Source organism: Chiloscyllium plagiosum, unplaced genomic scaffold (assembly GCF_037043375.1).
Source record: "Chiloscyllium plagiosum isolate Xiang-an unplaced genomic scaffold, Cpla_swu_hap1 HiC_scaffold_9, whole genome shotgun sequence".
NCBI classification, from domain to species: domain Eukaryota; kingdom Metazoa; phylum Chordata; class Chondrichthyes; order Orectolobiformes; family Hemiscylliidae; genus Chiloscyllium; species Chiloscyllium plagiosum.
Window position 1 is genome coordinate 103,531,106 of NW_028270147.1, and position 19,085 is coordinate 103,550,190.

At 51.4% G+C, this 19,085-nt stretch overlaps 1 protein-coding gene across 1 annotated transcript in view; it reads left to right on the top strand.

Annotated features, from left to right (window-relative positions):
* Positions 1 to 19,085, top strand: part of LOC122554086 (putative voltage-dependent R-type calcium channel subunit alpha-1E) — a 1,472,327-nt gene that overhangs the window by 1,291,400 nt on the left and 161,842 nt on the right. The window lies entirely within an intron of this gene.

Sequence of the window (19,085 nt, forward strand, 5' to 3'; positions counted from 1 at the left end):
TGTCATTCCCCGTGTCACAGTGTCATTCTCCGTGTCAAAGTGACATTCCCCATGTCAGAGTGTCATTCTCCGTGTCACAGTGTCATTCCCCGTGTCGCAGTGTCATTCTCCATGTCACAGTGTCATTCTCCATGTCACAGTGTCATTCCCCATGCCACAGTGTCATTCCCCGTGGTGCAGTGTCATTCCCCATGTCACAGTGTCATTCCCCATGTCACAGTGTCATTCTCCGTGTCAAAGTGACATTCCCCATGTCACAGTGTCATTCCCCGTGTCGCAGTGTCATTCACTGTGTCACAGTGTCATTCCCCATGTCATAGTTTCATTCCCCATGTCACAGTGTCATTCTCCATGTCACAGTGTCAGTCTCCGTGTTGCAGTGTCATTAACCGTGTCACAGTGTCATTCCCCGTGTCACAGTGTCATTCCCCATGTCACAGTGTCATTCCCCGTGTCACAGTGTCATTCCCCGTGTCACAGTGTCATTCCCCGTGTTGCAGTGTCATTAACCGTGTCGCAGTGTCATTACCCGTGTCACAGTGTCATTCCCCATGTTGCAGTGTCATTCTCCGTGTCACAATGTCATTCTCCGTATCGCAGTGTCATTCCCCGTGTCACAGTGTCATTCCCCGTGTCACAGTGTCATTCTCCGTGTCAAAGTGACATTCGCCATGTCACAGTGTCATTCTCCGTGTCACAGTGTCAGTCCCCGTTCCACAGTGTCATTCTCTGTGTCTCAGTGTCATTCCCCGTGTCACAGTGTCATTCCCCATGTCGCAGTGTCATTCCCCGTGTCACAGTGTAATTCCCCATGTCACAGTGTCATTCTCCGTGTCACCGTGTCATTCCCCGTGTCACAGTGTCAGTTCCCGTGTCACAGTGTCATTCTTCTTGTCACAGTGTCATTCACCATGTCACAGTTTCATTCCCCATGTCACAGTGTCATTCACCGTGTCACAGTGTCATTCTCCGTGTTGCAGTGTCATTCTCCATGTCACAGTGTCATTCCCCGTGTCACAGTGTCATTCTCCGTGTCGCAGTGTCATTCCCCGTGTCGCAGTGTCATTCTAAGTGTCACAGTGTCCTTCTTCGTGTCACAGTGTCATTCTCCGTGTCGCAGTGTCATTCCCCATGTCACAGTGTCATTCCCCATGTCGCAGTGTCATTCCCCGTGTCACAGTTTCATTCCACATGTCACAGTGTCATTCCCCGAGTCACAGTGCCATTCTCCATGTCACAGTGTCATTCCCCATGTCACAGTGTCATTCCCCGTGCCACAGTATCATTCTCCGTGTCACAGTGTCATTCTCGGTGTCACAGTGTCATTATCGGTGTCACAGTGTCATTCTCCATGTCACAGTCTCATTCTCCGTGTCACAGAATCATTCCCCCTGTCGCAGTTTCATTCCCCCAGTCACAGTGTCATTCCCCGTGACACAGTGTCTTTCCCAGCGTCACAGTGTCACTCCCCGTGTCACAGTGTCATTCTCCATGTCGCAGTGTCATTCTCGGTGTCACAGTGTCATTCTCCATGTCACAGTGTCATTCTCTGTGTCGCAGTGCCTTTCCCCTTGTCACAGTGTCATTAACCGTGTCGCAGTGTCATTCCCCGTGTCACAGTGTCCTTCGCCGTGTTGCAGTGTCATTCTCCGTGTCACAATGTCATTCTCCGTGTCGCAGTGTCATTCTCTGTGTCGCAGTGTCATTCCCCGTGTCACAGTGTCATTCCCCATGTCACAGTGTGATTCTCCGTGTCACCGTGTCATTCCCCGTGTGACAGTGTCAGTCCCCATGTCACAGTGTCATTCTTCTTGTCACAGTGTCATTCCCCGTGCCACAGTGTCATTTTCCATCTTGCAGTGTCATTCCCCATGTCACAGTGACATTCTCCGTGTCACAGGGTCATTCCCCGTGTCACAGTGTCATTCCATGTGTCACAGAATCATTCCCCCTGTCGCAGTTTCATTGCTCGTATCACAGTGTCATTCCCCCTGTTGCTGTGTCGTTCCCCCTGTCACAGTATCATTCTCCGTGTCGCAGTGTCAATCCCCGTGTCACAGTGTCATTCTCCGTGTCACAGTGTCATTCTCTGTGTCGCAGTGCATTTCCCCTTGTCACAGTGTCATTTCCCGTGTCACAGTGTCATTCCCCGTGTCACAGTGTCATTCCGCATTTCACAGTGCCATACTCCCTGTCACCGTGTCATTCCCCGTGTCACAGTGTCAGTCCCCATGTCACAGTGTCATTCTCCGTGTCACAGTTTCATTCCCCGTGCCACAGTGTCATTTTCCGTCTTGCAGTTGCATTCCCCGTGTCAGAGTGTGATTCTCTGTGTCACAGTGTCATTCCCCGTGTCACGTGTCATTCCCTGCGTCTCAGAATCATTCACCCTGTCGCAGTTTCATTCCCCGTGTCACAGTGTCATTCCCATTGTTGCTGTGTCATTCCCACTGTCACAGTGTCATTCTCCGTGTCGCAGTGCCATTCCCCATGTCACAGTGTCATTCTCCGTGTCACAGCGTCATTCTCTGTGTCGCAGTGCCTGCCCCCTTGTCACAGTTCCATTCCCCGTGTCACAGTGTCATTCTCCGTGACACAGTGTCATTCCCCATGTCACAGTGTCATTCCCCGTGTTGCAGTGTCATTCTCCGTGTCACAATGTCATTCTCCGTGTCGCAGTGTCATTCCCCGTGTCGCAGTGTCATTCCCCGTGTCACAGTGCCTTTCCCCTTGTCACAGTGCCATTCCCCGTGTCACAGTGTCATTCCCCATGTCGCAGAGTCATTCTCGGTGTCACAGTGTCATTCTCCGTGTCACAGTGTCATTCTCTATGTCACAGTGCCTTTCCCCTTGTCACAGTGTCATTCCCCGTGTCACAGTGTCATTCCCCGTGTTGCAGTGTCATTAACCGTGTCACAGTGTCATTCCCCGTGTCACAGTGTCCTTCCCCGTGTTGCAGTGTCATTCTCCGTGTCACAATGTCATTCTCCGTATCGCAGTGTCATTCCCCGTGTCACAGTGTCATTCCCCGTGTCACAGTGTCATTCTCCGTGTCAAAGTGACATTCCCCATGTCACAGTGTCATTCTCCATGTCACAGTGTCATTCCCCATGCCACAGTGTCATTCCCCGTGTTGCAGTGTCATTCAACGTGTCACAGTTTCATTCTCCGTGTCACAGTGTCATTCCCCGTGTCACAGTGCCATTCTCCGCGTCACAGTGTCATTCTCCGTGTCGCAGTGTCATTCCCCATGTCACAGTGTCATTCCCCGTGTCGCAGTGTCATTCTCCATGTCACAGTGTCATTCCCTGTATTGCAGTGTCATTCCCCGTGTCACAGTGTCATTCTCCGTGTCGCAGTGTCATTCACTGTGTCACAGTGTCATTCCCCATGTCATAGTTTCATTCCCCATGTCACAGTGTCATTCTCCATGTCACAGTGTCAGTCTCCGTGTTGCACTGTCATTCTCCGTGTCACAGTGTCATTCCCCGTGCCACAGTGTCATTCTGCGTGTCGTAGTTTCATTCCCCATGTCACAGTGTCATTCTCCATGTCGCAGTGTAATTCCCCGTGTCACAGTGTCATTCTCCATGTCGCAGTGTAATTCCCCGTGTCACAGTGTCATTCCCCATGTCACAATGTCATTCTCCATGTCACCGTGTCATTCCCCGTTTCACAGTCTCAGTCCCCATGTCACAGTGTCATTCTCCGTGTCACAGTGTCATTCCCCGTGTCACAGTGTCATTCCCTGTGTCACAGAATCATTCCCCCTGTCGCTGTTTCATTCCACGTGTCACAGTGTCATTCCCACTGTTGCTGTGTCATTCACCCTGTCACAGTGTCATTCTCCGTGTCGCAGTGTCATTCCCTGTGTCACAGTGTCAGTCCCCGGGTCGCAGTGTCATTCTCCGTGTCGCAGTGTCATTCCCTGCGTCACAGTGTCATTCTCCGTGTCACAGTGTCATTCTCTGTATCGCAGTGCCCTTCCCCTTGTCACAGTGTCATTCTCCCTGTCACAGTGTCATTCTCCGTGTCGCAGTGTCATTCTCCGTGTCACAGTGTCATTCCCCATGTCACAGGTTCATTCCCCATGTCACAGTGTCATTCCCCGAGTTGCAGTGTCATTCTCAGTGCCACAGTGTCATTCCCCGTGTCACAGTGTCATTCTCTATGTCACAGTGCCTTTCCCCTTGTCACAGTGTCATTCCCCGTGTCACAGTGTCATTCCCCGTGTTGCAGTGTCATTAACCGTGTCACAGTGTCATTCCCCGTGTCACAGTGTCCTTCCCCGTGTTGCAGTGTCATTCTCCGTGTCACAATGTCATTCTCCGTATCGCAGTGTCATTCCCCGTGTCACAGTGTCATTCCCCGTGTCACAGTGTCATTCTCCGTGTCAAAGTGACATTCCCCAAGTCACAGTGTCATTCTCCGTGTCACAGTGTCATTCCCCGTGTCGCAGTGTCATTCTCCATGTCACAGTGTCATTCTCCATGTCACAGTGTCATTCCCCATGCCACAGTGTCATTCCCCGTGGTGCAGTGTCATTCCCCGTGTCACAGTGTCATTCTCCGTGTCACAGTGTCATTCACTGTATCGCAATGCCTTTCCCCTTGTTGCAGTGTCATTCAACGTGTCACAGTTTCATTCTCCGTGTCACAGTGTCATTCCCCGTGTCACAGTGCCATTCTCCGCGTCACAGTGTCATTCTCCGTGTCGCAGTGTCATTCCCCATGTCACAGTGTCATTCCCCGTGTCGCAGTGTCATTCTCCATGTCACAGTGTCATTCCCTGTATTGCAGTGTCATTCCCCGTGTCACAGTGTCATTCTCCGTGTCGCAGTGCCATTCACTGTGTCACAGTGTCATTCCCCATGTCATAGTTTCATTCCCCATGTCACAGTGTCATTCTCCATGTCACAGTGTCAGTCTCCGTGTTGCACTGTCATTCTCCGTGTCACAGTGTCATTCCCCGTGCCACAGTGTCATTCTGCGTGTCGTAGTTTCATTCCCCAAGTCACAGTGTCATTCTCCATGTCGCAGTGTAATTCCCCGTGTCACAGTGTCATTCCCCATGTCACAATGTCATTCTCCATGTCACCGTGTCATTCCCCGTGTCACAGTCTCAGTCCCCATGTCACAGTGTCATTCTCCGTGTCACAGTGTCATTCCCCGTGTCACAGTGTCATTCCCTGTGTCACAGAATCATTCCCCCTGTCGCTGTTTCATTCCACGTGTCACAGTGTCATTCCCACTGTTGCTGTGTCATTCACCCTGTCACAGTGTCATTCTCCGTGTCGCAGTGTCATTCCCTGTGTCACATTGTCAGTCCCCGGGTCGCAGTGTCATTCTCCGTGTCGCAGTGTCATTCCCTGCGTCACAGTGTCATTCTCCGTGTCACAGTGTCATTCTCTGTATCGCAGTGCCCTTCCCCTTGTCACAGTGTCATTCCCCGTGTCACAGTGTCATTCCCCGTGTCACAGTGTCATTCCCCATGTCGCAGTGCCATTCTCCGTGTCACAGTGTCATTTCCGTGTTGCAGTGTCATTCCCCGTGTCACAGTGTCATTCCCCGTGTTGCAGTGTCATTCTCCGTGTCACAGTGTCATTCTCCGTGTCGCAGTGTCATTCACTGTGTCACAGTGTCATTCCCCATGTCACAGGTTCATTCCCCATGTCACAGTGTCATTCTCCATGTCACAGTGTCATTCCCCGTGTCGCAGTGTCATTCTCAGTGCCACAGTGTCATTCCCCGTGGTGCAGTGTCATTCCCTGTGTCACAGTGTCATGCCCCATGTCGCAGAGTCATTCTCGGTCTCACAGTGTCATTCTCCATGTCACAGTGTCATTCTCCGTGTCACAGTGTCATTCCCCGTGTTGCAGTGTCATACCCCGTGTCACAGTGTCATTCTCCGTGTTGCAGTGTCATTAACCGTGTCACAGTGTCATTCCCCGTGTCACAGTGTCATTCCCCATGTCACAGTGTCATTAAACGTGTCGCAGTGTCATTCCTCGTGTCACAGTGTCCTTCCCCGTGTTGCAGTGTCCTTCTCCGTGTCACAATGTCATTCTCCGTATCGCAGTGTCATTCCCCGTGTCACAGTGTCATTCCCCGTCTCACAGTGTCATTCTCCGTGTGAAAGTGACATTCCCCATGTCACAGTGTCATTCTCCATGTCGCAGTGTCATTCTCCGTGTCACAGTGTCATTCTCCGTGTCACAGTGTCATTCCCCATGTCACAGTGTCATTCTCCATGTCACAGTGTCATTCCCTGTGTCGCAGTCTCATTCTCCATGTCACAGTGTCATTCTCTGTGTCGCAGTGTCATTCCCCGTGTCACAGTGTCATTCCCCATGTCGCAGTGTCATTCCCCGTGTCACAGTGTCATTCCCCATGTCACAGTGTCATTTTCCGTGTCACCGTGTCATTTCCCGTGTCACAGTGTCATTCCCCATGTCACAGTTTCATTCCCCATGTCACAGTGTCATTCACCGTGTCACAGTGTCATTCCCCGTGTCACAGTGTCTTTCTCCGTGTCGCAGTGTCATTCCCTGTGTCGCAGTGTCATTCACCGTGTCACAGTGTCCTTCTACGTGTCACAGTGTCATTCTCCGTGTTGCAGTGTCATTCTCCATGTCACAGTGTCATTCCCCGTGTCATAGTTTCATTCCCCATGTCACAGTGTCATTCTCCATGTCACAGTGTCAGTCTCCGTGTTGCACTGTCTTTCTCCGTGTCACAGTGTCATTCCCCGTGCCACAGTGTCATTCTGCGTGTCGTAGTTTCATTCCCCATGTCACAGTGTCATTCTCCATGTCGCAGTGTAATTCCCCATGTCACAGTGTCATTCCCCATGTCACAATGTCATTCTCCATGTCACCGTGTCATTCCCCGTGTCACAGTCTCAGTCCCCATGTCACAGTGTCATTCTCCGTGTCACAGTGTCATTCCCGTGTCACAGTGTCATTCCCTGTGTCACAGAATCATTCCCCCTGTCGCTGTTTCATTCACCGTGTCACAGTGTCCTTCTACGTGTCACAGTGTCATTCTCCGTGTCGCAGTGTCATTCCCCGTGTCACAGTGTCATTCCCCATGTCGCAGTGTCATTCCCCGTGTCACAGTTTCTTTCCACATGTCACAGTGTCATTCCCCGAGTCACAGTGTCATTCTCCATGTCACAGTGTCAGTCCCCATGTCACAGTGTCATTCCCCGTGCCACAGTGTCATTCTCCGTGTCACAGTGTCATTCTCGGTGTCACAGTGTCATTCTCGGTGTCACAGTGTCATTCTCCATGTCACAGTGTCATTCTCCGTGTCACAGAATCATTCCCCCTGTCGCAGTTTCATTCCCCCAGTCACAGTGTCATTCCCCGTGACACAGTGTCTTTCCCAGCGTCACAGTGTCACTCCCCGTGTCACAGTGTCATTCTCCATGTCGCAGTGTCATTCTCGGTGTCACAGTGTCGTTCTCCATGTCACAGTGTCATTCTCTGTGTCGCAGTGCCTTTCCCCTTGTCACAGTGTCATTAACCGTGTCGCAGTGTCATTCCCCGTGTCACAGTGTCCTTCCCCGTGTTGCAGTGTCATTCTCCGTGTCACAATGTCATTCTCCGTGTCGCAGTGTCATTCCCCGTGTCGCAGTGTCATTCCCCGTGTCACAGTGTCATTCTCCGTGTCAAATTGACATTCCCCATGTCACAGTGACATTCTCCGTGTCACAGGGTCATTCCCCGTGTCACAGTGTCATTCCATGTGTCACAGAATCATTCCCCCTGTCGCAGTTTCATTGCTCGTATCACAGTGTCATTCCCCCTGTTGCTGTGTCGTTCCCCCTGTCACAGTATCATTCTCCGTGTCGCAGTGTCAATCCCCGTGTCACAGTGTCATTCTCCGTGTCACAGTGTCATTCTCTGTGTCGCAGTGCATTTCCCCTTGTCACAGTGTCATTTCCCGTGTCACAGTGTCATTCCCCGTGTCACAGTGTCATTCCGCATTTCACAGTGCCATACTCCCTGTCACCGTGTCATTCCCCGTGTCACAGTGTCAGTCCCCATGTCACAGTGTCATTCTCCGTGTCACAGTTTCATTCCCCGTGCCACAGTGTCATTTTCCGTCTTGCAGTTGCATTCCCCGTGTCAGAGTGTGATTCTCTGTGTCACAGTGTCATTCCCCGTGTCACGTGTCATTCCCTGCGTCTCAGAATCATTCACCCTGTCGCAGTTTCATTCCCCGTGTCACAGTGTCATTCCCATTGTTGCTGTGTCATTCCCACTGTCACAGTGTCATTCTCCGTGTCGCAGTGCCATTCCCCATGTCACAGTGTCATTCTCCGTGTCACAGCGTCATTCTCTGTGTCGCAGTGCCTGCCCCCTTGTCACAGTTCCATTCCCCGTGTCACAGTGTCATTCTCCGTGACACAGTGTCATTCCCCATGTCACAGTGTCATTCCCCGTGTTGCAGTGTCATTCTCCGTGTCACAATGTCATTCTCCGTGTCGCAGTGTCATTCCCCGTGTCGCAGTGTCATTCCCCGTGTCACAGTGCCTTTCCCCTTGTCACAGTGCCATTCCCCGTGTCACAGTGTCATTCCCCATGTCGCAGAGTCATTCTCGGTGTCACAGTGTCATTCTCCGTGTCACAGTGTCATTCTCTATGTCACAGTGCCTTTCCCCTTGTCACAGTGTCATTCCCCGTGTCACAGTGTCATTCCCCGTGTTGCAGTGTCATTAACCGTGTCACAGTGTCATTCCCCGTGTCACAGTGTCCTTCCCCGTGTTGCAGTGTCATTCTCCGTGTCACAATGTCATTCTCCGTATCGCAGTGTCATTCCCCGTGTCACAGTGTCATTCCCCGTGTCACAGTGTCATTCTCCGTGTCAAAGTGACATTCCCCATGTCACAGTGTCATTCTCCATGTCACAGTGTCATTCCCCATGCCACAGTGTCATTCCCCGTGTTGCAGTGTCATTCAACGTGTCACAGTTTCATTCTCCGTGTCACAGTGTCATTCCCCGTGTCACAGTGCCATTCTCCGCGTCACAGTGTCATTCTCCGTGTCGCAGTGTCATTCCCCATGTCACAGTGTCATTCCCCGTGTCGCAGTGTCATTCCCCATGTCACAGTGTCATTCCCCGTGTCGCAGTGTCATTCTCCATGTCACAGTGTCATTCCCTGTATTGCAGTGTCATTCCCCGTGTCACAGTGTCATTCTCCGTGTCGCAGTGTCATTCACTGTGTCACAGTGTCATTCCCCATGTCATAGTTTCATTCCCCATGTCACAGTGTCATTCTCCATGTCACAGTGTCAGTCTCCGTGTTGCACTGTCATTCTCCGTGTCACAGTGTCATTCCCCGTGCCACAGTGTCATTCTGCGTGTCGTAGTTTCATTCCCCATGTCACAGTGTCATTCTCCATGTCGCAGTGTAATTCCCCGTGTCACAGTGTCATTCTCCATGTCGCAGTGTAATTCCCCGTGTCACAGTGTCATTCCCCATGTCACAATGTCATTCTCCATGTCACCGTGTCATTCCCCGTTTCACAGTCTCAGTCCCCATGTCACAGTGTCATTCTCCGTGTCACAGTGTCATTCCCCGTGTCACAGTGTCATTCCCTGTGTCACAGAATCATTCCCCCTGTCGCTGTTTCATTCCACGTGTCACAGTGTCATTCCCACTGTTGCTGTGTCATTCACCCTGTCACAGTGTCATTCTCCGTGTCGCAGTGTCATTCCCTGTGTCACAGTGTCAGTCCCCGGGTCGCAGTGTCATTCTCCGTGTCGCAGTGTCATTCCCTGCGTCACAGTGTCATTCTCCGTGTCACAGTGTCATTCTCTGTATCGCAGTGCCCTTCCCCTTGTCACAGTGTCATTCTCCCTGTCACAGTGTCATTCTCCGTGTCGCAGTGTCATTCTCCGTGTCACAGTGTCATTCCCCATGTCACAGGTTCATTCCCCATGTCACAGTGTCATTCCCCGAGTTGCAGTGTCATTCTCAGTGCCACAGTGTCATTCCCCGTGTCACAGTGTCATTCTCTATGTCACAGTGCCTTTCCCCTTGTCACAGTGTCATTCCCCGTGTCACAGTGTCATTCCCCGTGTTGCAGTGTCATTAACCGTGTCACAGTGTCATTCCCCGTGTCACAGTGTCCTTCCCCGTGTTGCAGTGTCATTCTCCGTGTCACAATGTCATTCTCCGTATCGCAGTGTCATTCCCCGTGTCACAGTGTCATTCCCCGTGTCACAGTGTCATTCTCCGTGTCAAAGTGACATTCCCCAAGTCACAGTGTCATTCTCCGTGTCACAGTGTCATTCCCCGTGTCGCAGTGTCATTCTCCATGTCACAGTGTCATTCTCCATGTCACAGTGTCATTCCCCATGCCACAGTGTCATTCCCCGTGGTGCAGTGTCATTCCCCGTGTCACAGTGTCATTCTCCGTGTCACAGTGTCATTCACTGTATCGCAATGCCTTTCCCCTTGTTGCAGTGTCATTCAACGTGTCACAGTTTCATTCTCCGTGTCACAGTGTCATTCCCCGTGTCACAGTGCCATTCTCCGCGTCACAGTGTCATTCTCCGTGTCGCAGTGTCATTCCCCATGTCACAGTGTCATTCCCCGTGTCGCAGTGTCATTCTCCATGTCACAGTGTCATTCCCTGTATTGCAGTGTCATTCCCCGTGTCACAGTGTCATTCTCCGTGTCGCAGTGCCATTCACTGTGTCACAGTGTCATTCCCCATGTCATAGTTTCATTCCCCATGTCACAGTGTCATTCTCCATGTCACAGTGTCAGTCTCCGTGTTGCACTGTCATTCTCCGTGTCACAGTGTCATTCCCCGTGCCACAGTGTCATTCTGCGTGTCGTAGTTTCATTCCCCAAGTCACAGTGTCATTCTCCATGTCGCAGTGTAATTCCCCGTGTCACAGTGTCATTCCCCATGTCACAATGTCATTCTCCATGTCACCGTGTCATTCCCCGTGTCACAGTCTCAGTCCCCATGTCACAGTGTCATTCTCCGTGTCACAGTGTCATTCCCCGTGTCACAGTGTCATTCCCTGTGTCACAGAATCATTCCCCCTGTCGCTGTTTCATTCCACGTGTCACAGTGTCATTCCCACTGTTGCTGTGTCATTCACCCTGTCACAGTGTCATTCTCCGTGTCGCAGTGTCATTCCCTGTGTCACAGTGTCAGTCCCCGGGTCGCAGTGTCATTCTCCGTGTCGCAGTGTCATTCCCTGCGTCACAGTGTCATTCTCCGTGTCACAGTGTCATTCTCTGTATCGCAGTGCCCTTCCCCTTGTCACAGTGTCATTCCCCGTGTCACAGTGTCATTCCCCGTGTCACAGTGTCATTCCCCATGTCGCAGTGCCATTCTCCGTGTCACAGTGTCATTTCCGTGTTGCAGTGTCATTCCCCGTGTCACAGTGTCATTCCCCGTGTTGCAGTGTCATTCTCCGTGTCACAGTGTCATTCTCCGTGTCGCAGTGTCATTCACTGTGTCACAGTGTCATTCCCCATGTCACAGGTTCATTCCCCATGTCACAGTGTCATTCTCCATGTCACAGTGTCATTCCCCGTGTCGCAGTGTCATTCTCAGTGCCACAGTGTCATTCCCCGTGGTGCAGTGTCATTCCCTGTGTCACAGTGTCATGCCCCATGTCGCAGAGTCATTCTCGGTCTCACAGTGTCATTCTCCATGTCACAGTGTCATTCTCCGTGTCACAGTGTCATTCCCCGTGTTGCAGTGTCATACCCCGTGTCACAGTGTCATTCTCCGTGTTGCAGTGTCATTAACCGTGTCACAGTGTCATTCCCCGTGTCACAGTGTCATTCCCCATGTCACAGTGTCATTAAACGTGTCGCAGTGTCATTCCTCGTGTCACAGTGTCCTTCCCCGTGTTGCAGTGTCCTTCTCCGTGTCACAATGTCATTCTCCGTATCGCAGTGTCATTCCCCGTGTCACAGTGTCATTCCCCGTCTCACAGTGTCATTCTCCGTGTGAAAGTGACATTCCCCATGTCACAGTGTCATTCTCCATGTCGCAGTGTCATTCTCCGTGTCACAGTGTCATTCTCCGTGTCACAGTGTCATTCCCCATGTCACAGTGTCATTCTCCATGTCACAGTGTCATTCCCTGTGTCGCAGTCTCATTCTCCATGTCACAGTGTCATTCTCTGTGTCGCAGTGTCATTCCCCGTGTCACAGTGTCATTCCCCATGTCGCAGTGTCATTCCCCGTGTCACAGTGTCATTCCCCATGTCACAGTGTCATTTTCCGTGTCACCGTGTCATTTCCCGTGTCACAGTGTCATTCCCCATGTCACAGTTTCATTCCCCATGTCACAGTGTCATTCACCGTGTCACAGTGTCATTCCCCGTGTCACAGTGTCTTTCTCCGTGTCGCAGTGTCATTCCCTGTGTCGCAGTGTCATTCACCGTGTCACAGTGTCCTTCTACGTGTCACAGTGTCATTCTCCGTGTTGCAGTGTCATTCTCCATGTCACAGTGTCATTCCCCGTGTCACAGTGTCTTTCTCCGTGTCGCAGTGTCATTCCCTGTGTCGCAGTGTCATTCACCGTGTCACAGTGTCCTTCTACGTGTCACAGTGTCATTCTCCGTGTCGCAGTGCCATTCACTGTGTCACAGTGTCATTCCCCATGTCATAGTTTCATTCCCCATGTCACAGTGTCATTCTCCATGTCACAGTGTCAGTCTCCGTGTTGCACTGTCTTTCTCCGTGTCACAGTGTCATTCCCCGTGCCACAGTGTCATTCTGCGTGTCGTAGTTTCATTCCCCATGTCACAGTGTCATTCTCCATGTCGCAGTGTAATTCCCCATGTCACAGTGTCATTCCCCATGTCACAATGTCATTCTCCATGTCACCGTGTCATTCCCCGTGTCACAGTCTCAGTCCCCATGTCACAGTGTCATTCTCCGTGTCACAGTGTCATTCCCGTGTCACAGTGTCATTCCCTGTGTCACAGAATCATTCCCCCTGTCGCTGTTTCATTCACCGTGTCACAGTGTCCTTCTACGTGTCACAGTGTCATTCTCCGTGTCGCAGTGTCATTCCCCGTGTCACAGTGTCATTCCCCATGTCGCAGTGTCATTCCCCGTGTCACAGTTTCTTTCCACATGTCACAGTGTCATTCCCCGAGTCACAGTGTCATTCTCCATGTCACAGTGTCAGTCCCCATGTCACAGTGTCATTCCCCGTGCCACAGTGTCATTCTCCGTGTCACAGTGTCATTCTCGGTGTCACAGTGTCATTCTCGGTGTCACAGTGTCATTCTCCATGTCACAGTGTCATTCTCCGTGTCACAGAATCATTCCCCCTGTCGCAGTTTCATTCCCCCAGTCACAGTGTCATTCCCCGTGACACAGTGTCTTTCCCAGCGTCACAGTGTCACTCCCCGTGTCACAGTGTCATTCTCCATGTCGCAGTGTCATTCTCGGTGTCACAGTGTCGTTCTCCATGTCACAGTGTCATTCTCTGTGTCGCAGTGCCTTTCCCCTTGTCACAGTGTCATTAACCGTGTCGCAGTGTCATTCCCCGTGTCACAGTGTCCTTCCCCGTGTTGCAGTGTCATTCTCCGTGTCACAATGTCATTCTCCGTGTCGCAGTGTCATTCCCCGTGTCGCAGTGTCATTCCCCGTGTCACAGTGTCATTCTCCGTGTCAAATTGACATTCCCCATGTCACAGTTTCATTCTCCGTGTCACAGTGTCAGTCCCCGTGCTACAGTGTCATTCTCTGTGTCGCAGTGTCATTCCCCGTGTCACAGTGTCATTCCCAATGTCGCAGTGTCATTCCCCGTGTCACAGTGTCATTCCCCATGTCACAGTGTGATTCTCCGTGTCACCGTGTCATTCCCCGTGTCACAGTGTCATTCTTCTTGTCACAGTGTCATTCCCCGTGCCACAGTGTCATTTTCCATCTTGCAGTGTCTTTCCCCATGTCACAGTGTGATTCCCCGTGTCACAGTGTCATTCCATGTGTCACAGAATCATTCCCCCTGTCGCAGTTTCATTCCCCGTGTCACAGTGTCATTCTCCGTGTCACAGTGTAATTCCCCATGTCGCAGTGTCATTCCCCGTGTCACAGTGTCATTCTCCGTGTCACAGCGTCATTCCCCATGTCACAGTGTCATTCCCCGTGTTGCAGTGTCATTCTCCGTGTCACAATGTCATTCTCCGTGTCGCAGTGTCATTCCCCGTGTCGCAGTGTCATTCCCCGTGTCACAGTGCCTTTCCCCTTGTCACAGTGCCATTCCCCGTGTCACAGTGTCATTCCCCATGTCACTGTGTCATTCCCCGTGTTGCAGTGTCATTCTCCGTGTCACAATGTCATTCTCCGTGTCGCAGTGTCATTCCCCGTGTTGCAGTGTCATTACCCGTGTCACAGTGTCATTCTCCATGTCACAGTGTCATTCCCAATGTCACAGTGTCATTCTCCATGTCACAGTGTCATTCCCCATGTCACAGTGTCATTCCCCGTGTTGCAGTGTCATTCTCCGTGTCACAATGTCATTCTCCGTGTCGCAGTGTCATTCTCCGTGTCGCAGTGTCATTCCCGGTGTCGCAGTGCCTTTCCCCTTGTCACAGTGCCATTCCCCGTGTCGCAGTGTCATTCCCCGTGTCACAGTGCCATTCTCCGTGTCACAGTGTCATTCTCCGTGTCGCAGTGTCATTCCCCGTGTCACAGTGTCATTCCCCGTGTTGCAGTGTCATTCTCTGTGTCACAATGACATTCTCTGTGTTGCAGTGTCATTCTCTGTGTTTCAGTGTCATTCTCCGTGTCACAGTGTCATTCCCCGTGTCACAGTGTCATTATCCATGTCACAGTGTCATTCCCCGTGTCACAGAATCATTCCTCCGTCGCAGTTTCATTCCCCGTGTCACAGTGTCATTGCCCTTGTTGCTGTGTCGTTCCCCCTGTCACAGTGTCATTCCCCGTGTCACAGTGTCATTCCCCATATCACAGTGTCATTCTCCATGTCACAGTGTCATTCCCCGTGTCGCAGTGTCATTCTCAGTGCCACAGTGTCATTCCCCGTGGTGCAGTGTCATTCCCTGTGTCACAGTGTCATGCCCCATGTCGCAGAGTCATTCTCGGTCTCACAGTGTCATTCTCCGTGTCACAGTGTCATTCTCTGTGTCGCAGTGCCTTTCCCCTTGTCACAGTATCATTCCCCGTGTCACAGTGTCATTCTCCGTGTTGCAGTGTCATTCCCCATGTCACAGTGTCATTAACCGTGTCGCAGTGTCATTCCCCGTGTCACAGTGTCATTCCCCTTGTCACAGTGCCTTTCCTCTTGTCACAGTGCCATTCCCCGTGTCACAGTGTCATTCCCCATGTCACTGTGTCATTCCCCGTGTTGCAGTGTCATTCTCCGTGTCACAATGTCATTCTCCGTGTCGCAGTGTCATTCCTCGTGTTGCAGTGTCATTACCCGTGTCACAGTGTCATTCTCCGTGTCAAAGTGACATTCCCCATGTCACAGTGTCATTCTCCATGTCGCAGTGTCATTCTCCGTGTCACAGTGTCATTCTCCGTGTCACAGTGTAATTCCCCATGTCACAGTGTCATTCTCCATGTCACAGTGTCATTCTCCGTGTCGCAGTGTCATTCTCCATGTCACAGTGTCATTCTCTGTGTCGCAGTATCATTCCCTGTGTCGCAGTGTCATTCCCTGTGTCACAGTGTCATTCCCCGTGTCACAGTGTCATTCCCCGTGTCACAGTGTCATTCTCCATGTCACAGTGTCATTCCCCATGTCACAGTTTCATTCCCCATGTCACAGTGTCATTCACCGTGTCACAGTGTCATTCTCCGTGTTGCAGTGTCATTCTCCATGTCACAGTGTCATTCCCCGTGTCACAGTGTCATTCTCCGTGTCGCAGTGTCATTCCCGGTGTCGCAGTGCCTTTCCCCTTGTCACAGTGCCATTCCCCGTGTCACAGTGTCATTCCCCGTGTCACAGTGTCCTTCCCCGTGTTGCAGTGTCATTCTCCGTGTCACAATGTCATTCTCCGTGTCGCAGTGTCATTCCCCGTGTCGCAGTGTCATTCCCCGTGTCACAGTGCCATTCTCCGTGTCACAGTGTCATTCTCCGTGTCGCAGTGTCATTCCCCGTGTCACAGTGTCATTCCCCGTGTTGCAGTGTCATTCTCTGTGTCACAATGACATTCTCCGTGTAGCAGTGTCATTCTCTGTGTTTCAGTGTCTTTCTCCGTGTCACAGTGTCATTCCCCATGTCACAGTGTCATTCTCCGTGTCACAGTGTCATTCCCCGTGTCACAGTGTCATTCCCCGAGTCACAGTGTCATTCTCCATGTCACAGTGTCATTCTCCATGTCACAGTGTCACAGTGTCATTCTCAGTGCCACAGTGTCATTCCCCGTGGTGCAGTGTCATTCCCTGTGTCACAGTGTCATGCCCCATGTCGCAGAGTCATTCTCGGTCTCACAGTGTCATTCTCCATGTCACAGTGTCATTCTCTGTGTCGCAGTGCCTTTCCCCTTGTCACAGTGTCATTCTCCGTGTTGCAGTGTCATTCCCCATGTCACAGTGTCATTAACCGTGTTGCAGTGTCATTCCCCGTGTCACAGTGTCATTCCCCGTGTCACAGTGTCATTCCCCATGTCACAGTGTCATTAACCGTGTCGCAGTGTCATTCCTCGTGCCACAGTGTCCTTCCCCGTGTTGCAGTGTCATTCTCCGTGTCACAATGTCATTCTCCGTATCGCAGTGTCATTCCTCGTGTCACAGTGTCATTCCCCGTGTCACAGTGTCATTCTCCGTGTCAAAGTGACATTCCCCATGTCACAGTGTCATTCTCCATGTCGCAGTGTCATTCTCCGTGTCACAGTGTCATTCTCCGTGTCACAGTGTAATTCCCCATGTCACAGTGTCATTCTCCATGTCACAGAGTCATTCTCCGTGTCGCAGTGTCATTCTCCATGTCACAGTGTCATTCTCTGTGTCGCAGTGTCATTCCCCGTGTCAGTGTCATTCCCCATGTCGCAGTGTCATTCCCCGTGTCGCAGTGTAATTCCCCATGTCACAGTGTCATTCTCCATGTCACAGTGTCATTCTCCGTGTCACAGTATCATTCCCCGTGTCACAGTGTCATTCTCCGTGTTGCAGTGTCATTCCCCATGTCACAGTGTCATTAACCGTGTCGCAGTGTCATTCCCTGTGTCACAGTGTCATTCCCCGTGTCACAGTGCCTTTCCTCTTGTCACAGTGCCATTCCCCGTGTCACAGTGTCATTCCCCATGTCACTGTGTCATTCCCCGTGTTGCAGTGTCATTCTCCGTGTCACAATGTCATTCTCCGTGTCGCAGTGTCATTCCTCGTGTTGCAGTGTCATTACCCGTGTCACAGTGTCATTCTCCGTGTCAAAGTGACATTCCCCATGTCACAGTGTCATTCTCCATGTCGCAGTGTCATTCTCCGTGTCACAGTGTCATTCTCCGTGTCACAGTGTAATTCCCCATGTCACAGTGTCATTCTCCATGTCACAGTGTCATTCTCCGTGTCGCAGTGTCATTCTCCATGTCACAGTGTCATTCTCTGTGTCGCAGTATCATTCCCTGTGTCGCAGTGTCATTCCCTGTGTCACAGTGTCATTCCCCGTGTCACAGTGTCATTCCCCGTGTCACAGTGTCATTCTCCATGTCACAGTGTCATTCCCCATGTCACAGTTTCATTCCCCATGTCACAGTGTCATTCACCGTGTCACAGTGTCATTCTCCGTGTTGCAGTGTCATTCTCCATGTCACAGTGTCATTCCCCGTGTCACAGTGTCATTCTCCGTGTCGCAGTGTCATTCCCGGTGTCGCAGTGCCTTTCCCCTTGTCACAGTGCCATTCCCCGTGTCACAGTGTCATTCCCCGTGTCACAGTGTCCTTCCCCGTGTTGCAGTGTCATTCTCCGTGTCACAATGTCATTCTCCGTGTCGCAGTGTCATTCCCCGTGTCGCAGTGTCATTCCCCGTGTCACAGTGCCATTCTCCGTGTCACAGTGTCATTCTCCGTGTCGCAGTGTCATTCCCCGTGTCACAGTGTCATTCCCCGTGTTGCAGTGTCATTCTCTGTGTCACAATGACATTCTCCGTGTAGCAGTGTCATTCTCTGTGTTTCAGTGTCTTTCTCCGTGTCACAGTGTCATTCCCCATGTCACAGTGTCATTCTCCGTGTCACAGTGTCATTCCCCGTGTCACAGTGTCATTCCCCGAGTCACAGTGTCATTCTCCATGTCACAGTGTCATTCTCCATGTCACAGTGTCACAGTGTCATTCTCAGTGCCACAGTGTCATTCCCCGTGGTGCAGTGTCATTCCCTGTGTCACAGTGTCATGCCCCATGTCGCAGAGTCATTCTCGGTCTCACAGTGTCATTCTCCATGTCACAGTGTCATTCTCTGTGTCGCAGTGCCTTTCCCCTTGTCACAGTGTCATTCTCCGTGTTGCAGTGTCATTCCCCATGTCACAGTGTCATTAACCGTGTTGCAGTGTCATTCCCCGTGTCACAGTGTCATTCCCCGTGTCACAGTGTCATTCCCCATGTCACAGTGTCATTAACCGTGTCGCAGTGTCATTCCTCGTGCCACAGTGTCCTTCCCCGTGTTGCAGTGTCATTCTCCGTGTCACAATGTCATTCTCCGTATCGCAGTGTCATTCCTCGTGTCACAGTGTCATTCCCCGTGTCACAGTGTCATTCTCCGTGTCAAAGTGACATTCCCCATGTCACAGTGTCATTCTCCATGTCGCAGTGTCATTCTCCGTGTCACAGTGTCATTCTCCGTGTCACAGTGTAATTCCCCATGTCACAGTGTCATTCTCCATGTCACAGAGTCATTCTCCGTGTCGCAGTGTCATTCTCCATGTCACAGTGTCATTCTCTGTGTCGCAGTGTCATTCCCCGTGTCAGTGTCATTCCCCATGTCGCAGTGTCATTCCCCGTGTCGCAGTGTAATTCCCCATGTCACAGTGTCATTCTCCATGTCACAGTGTCATTCTCCGTGTCACAGTGTCATTCCCCATGTCACAGTGTCATTCTTCTTGTCACAGTGTCATTCCCCATGTCACAG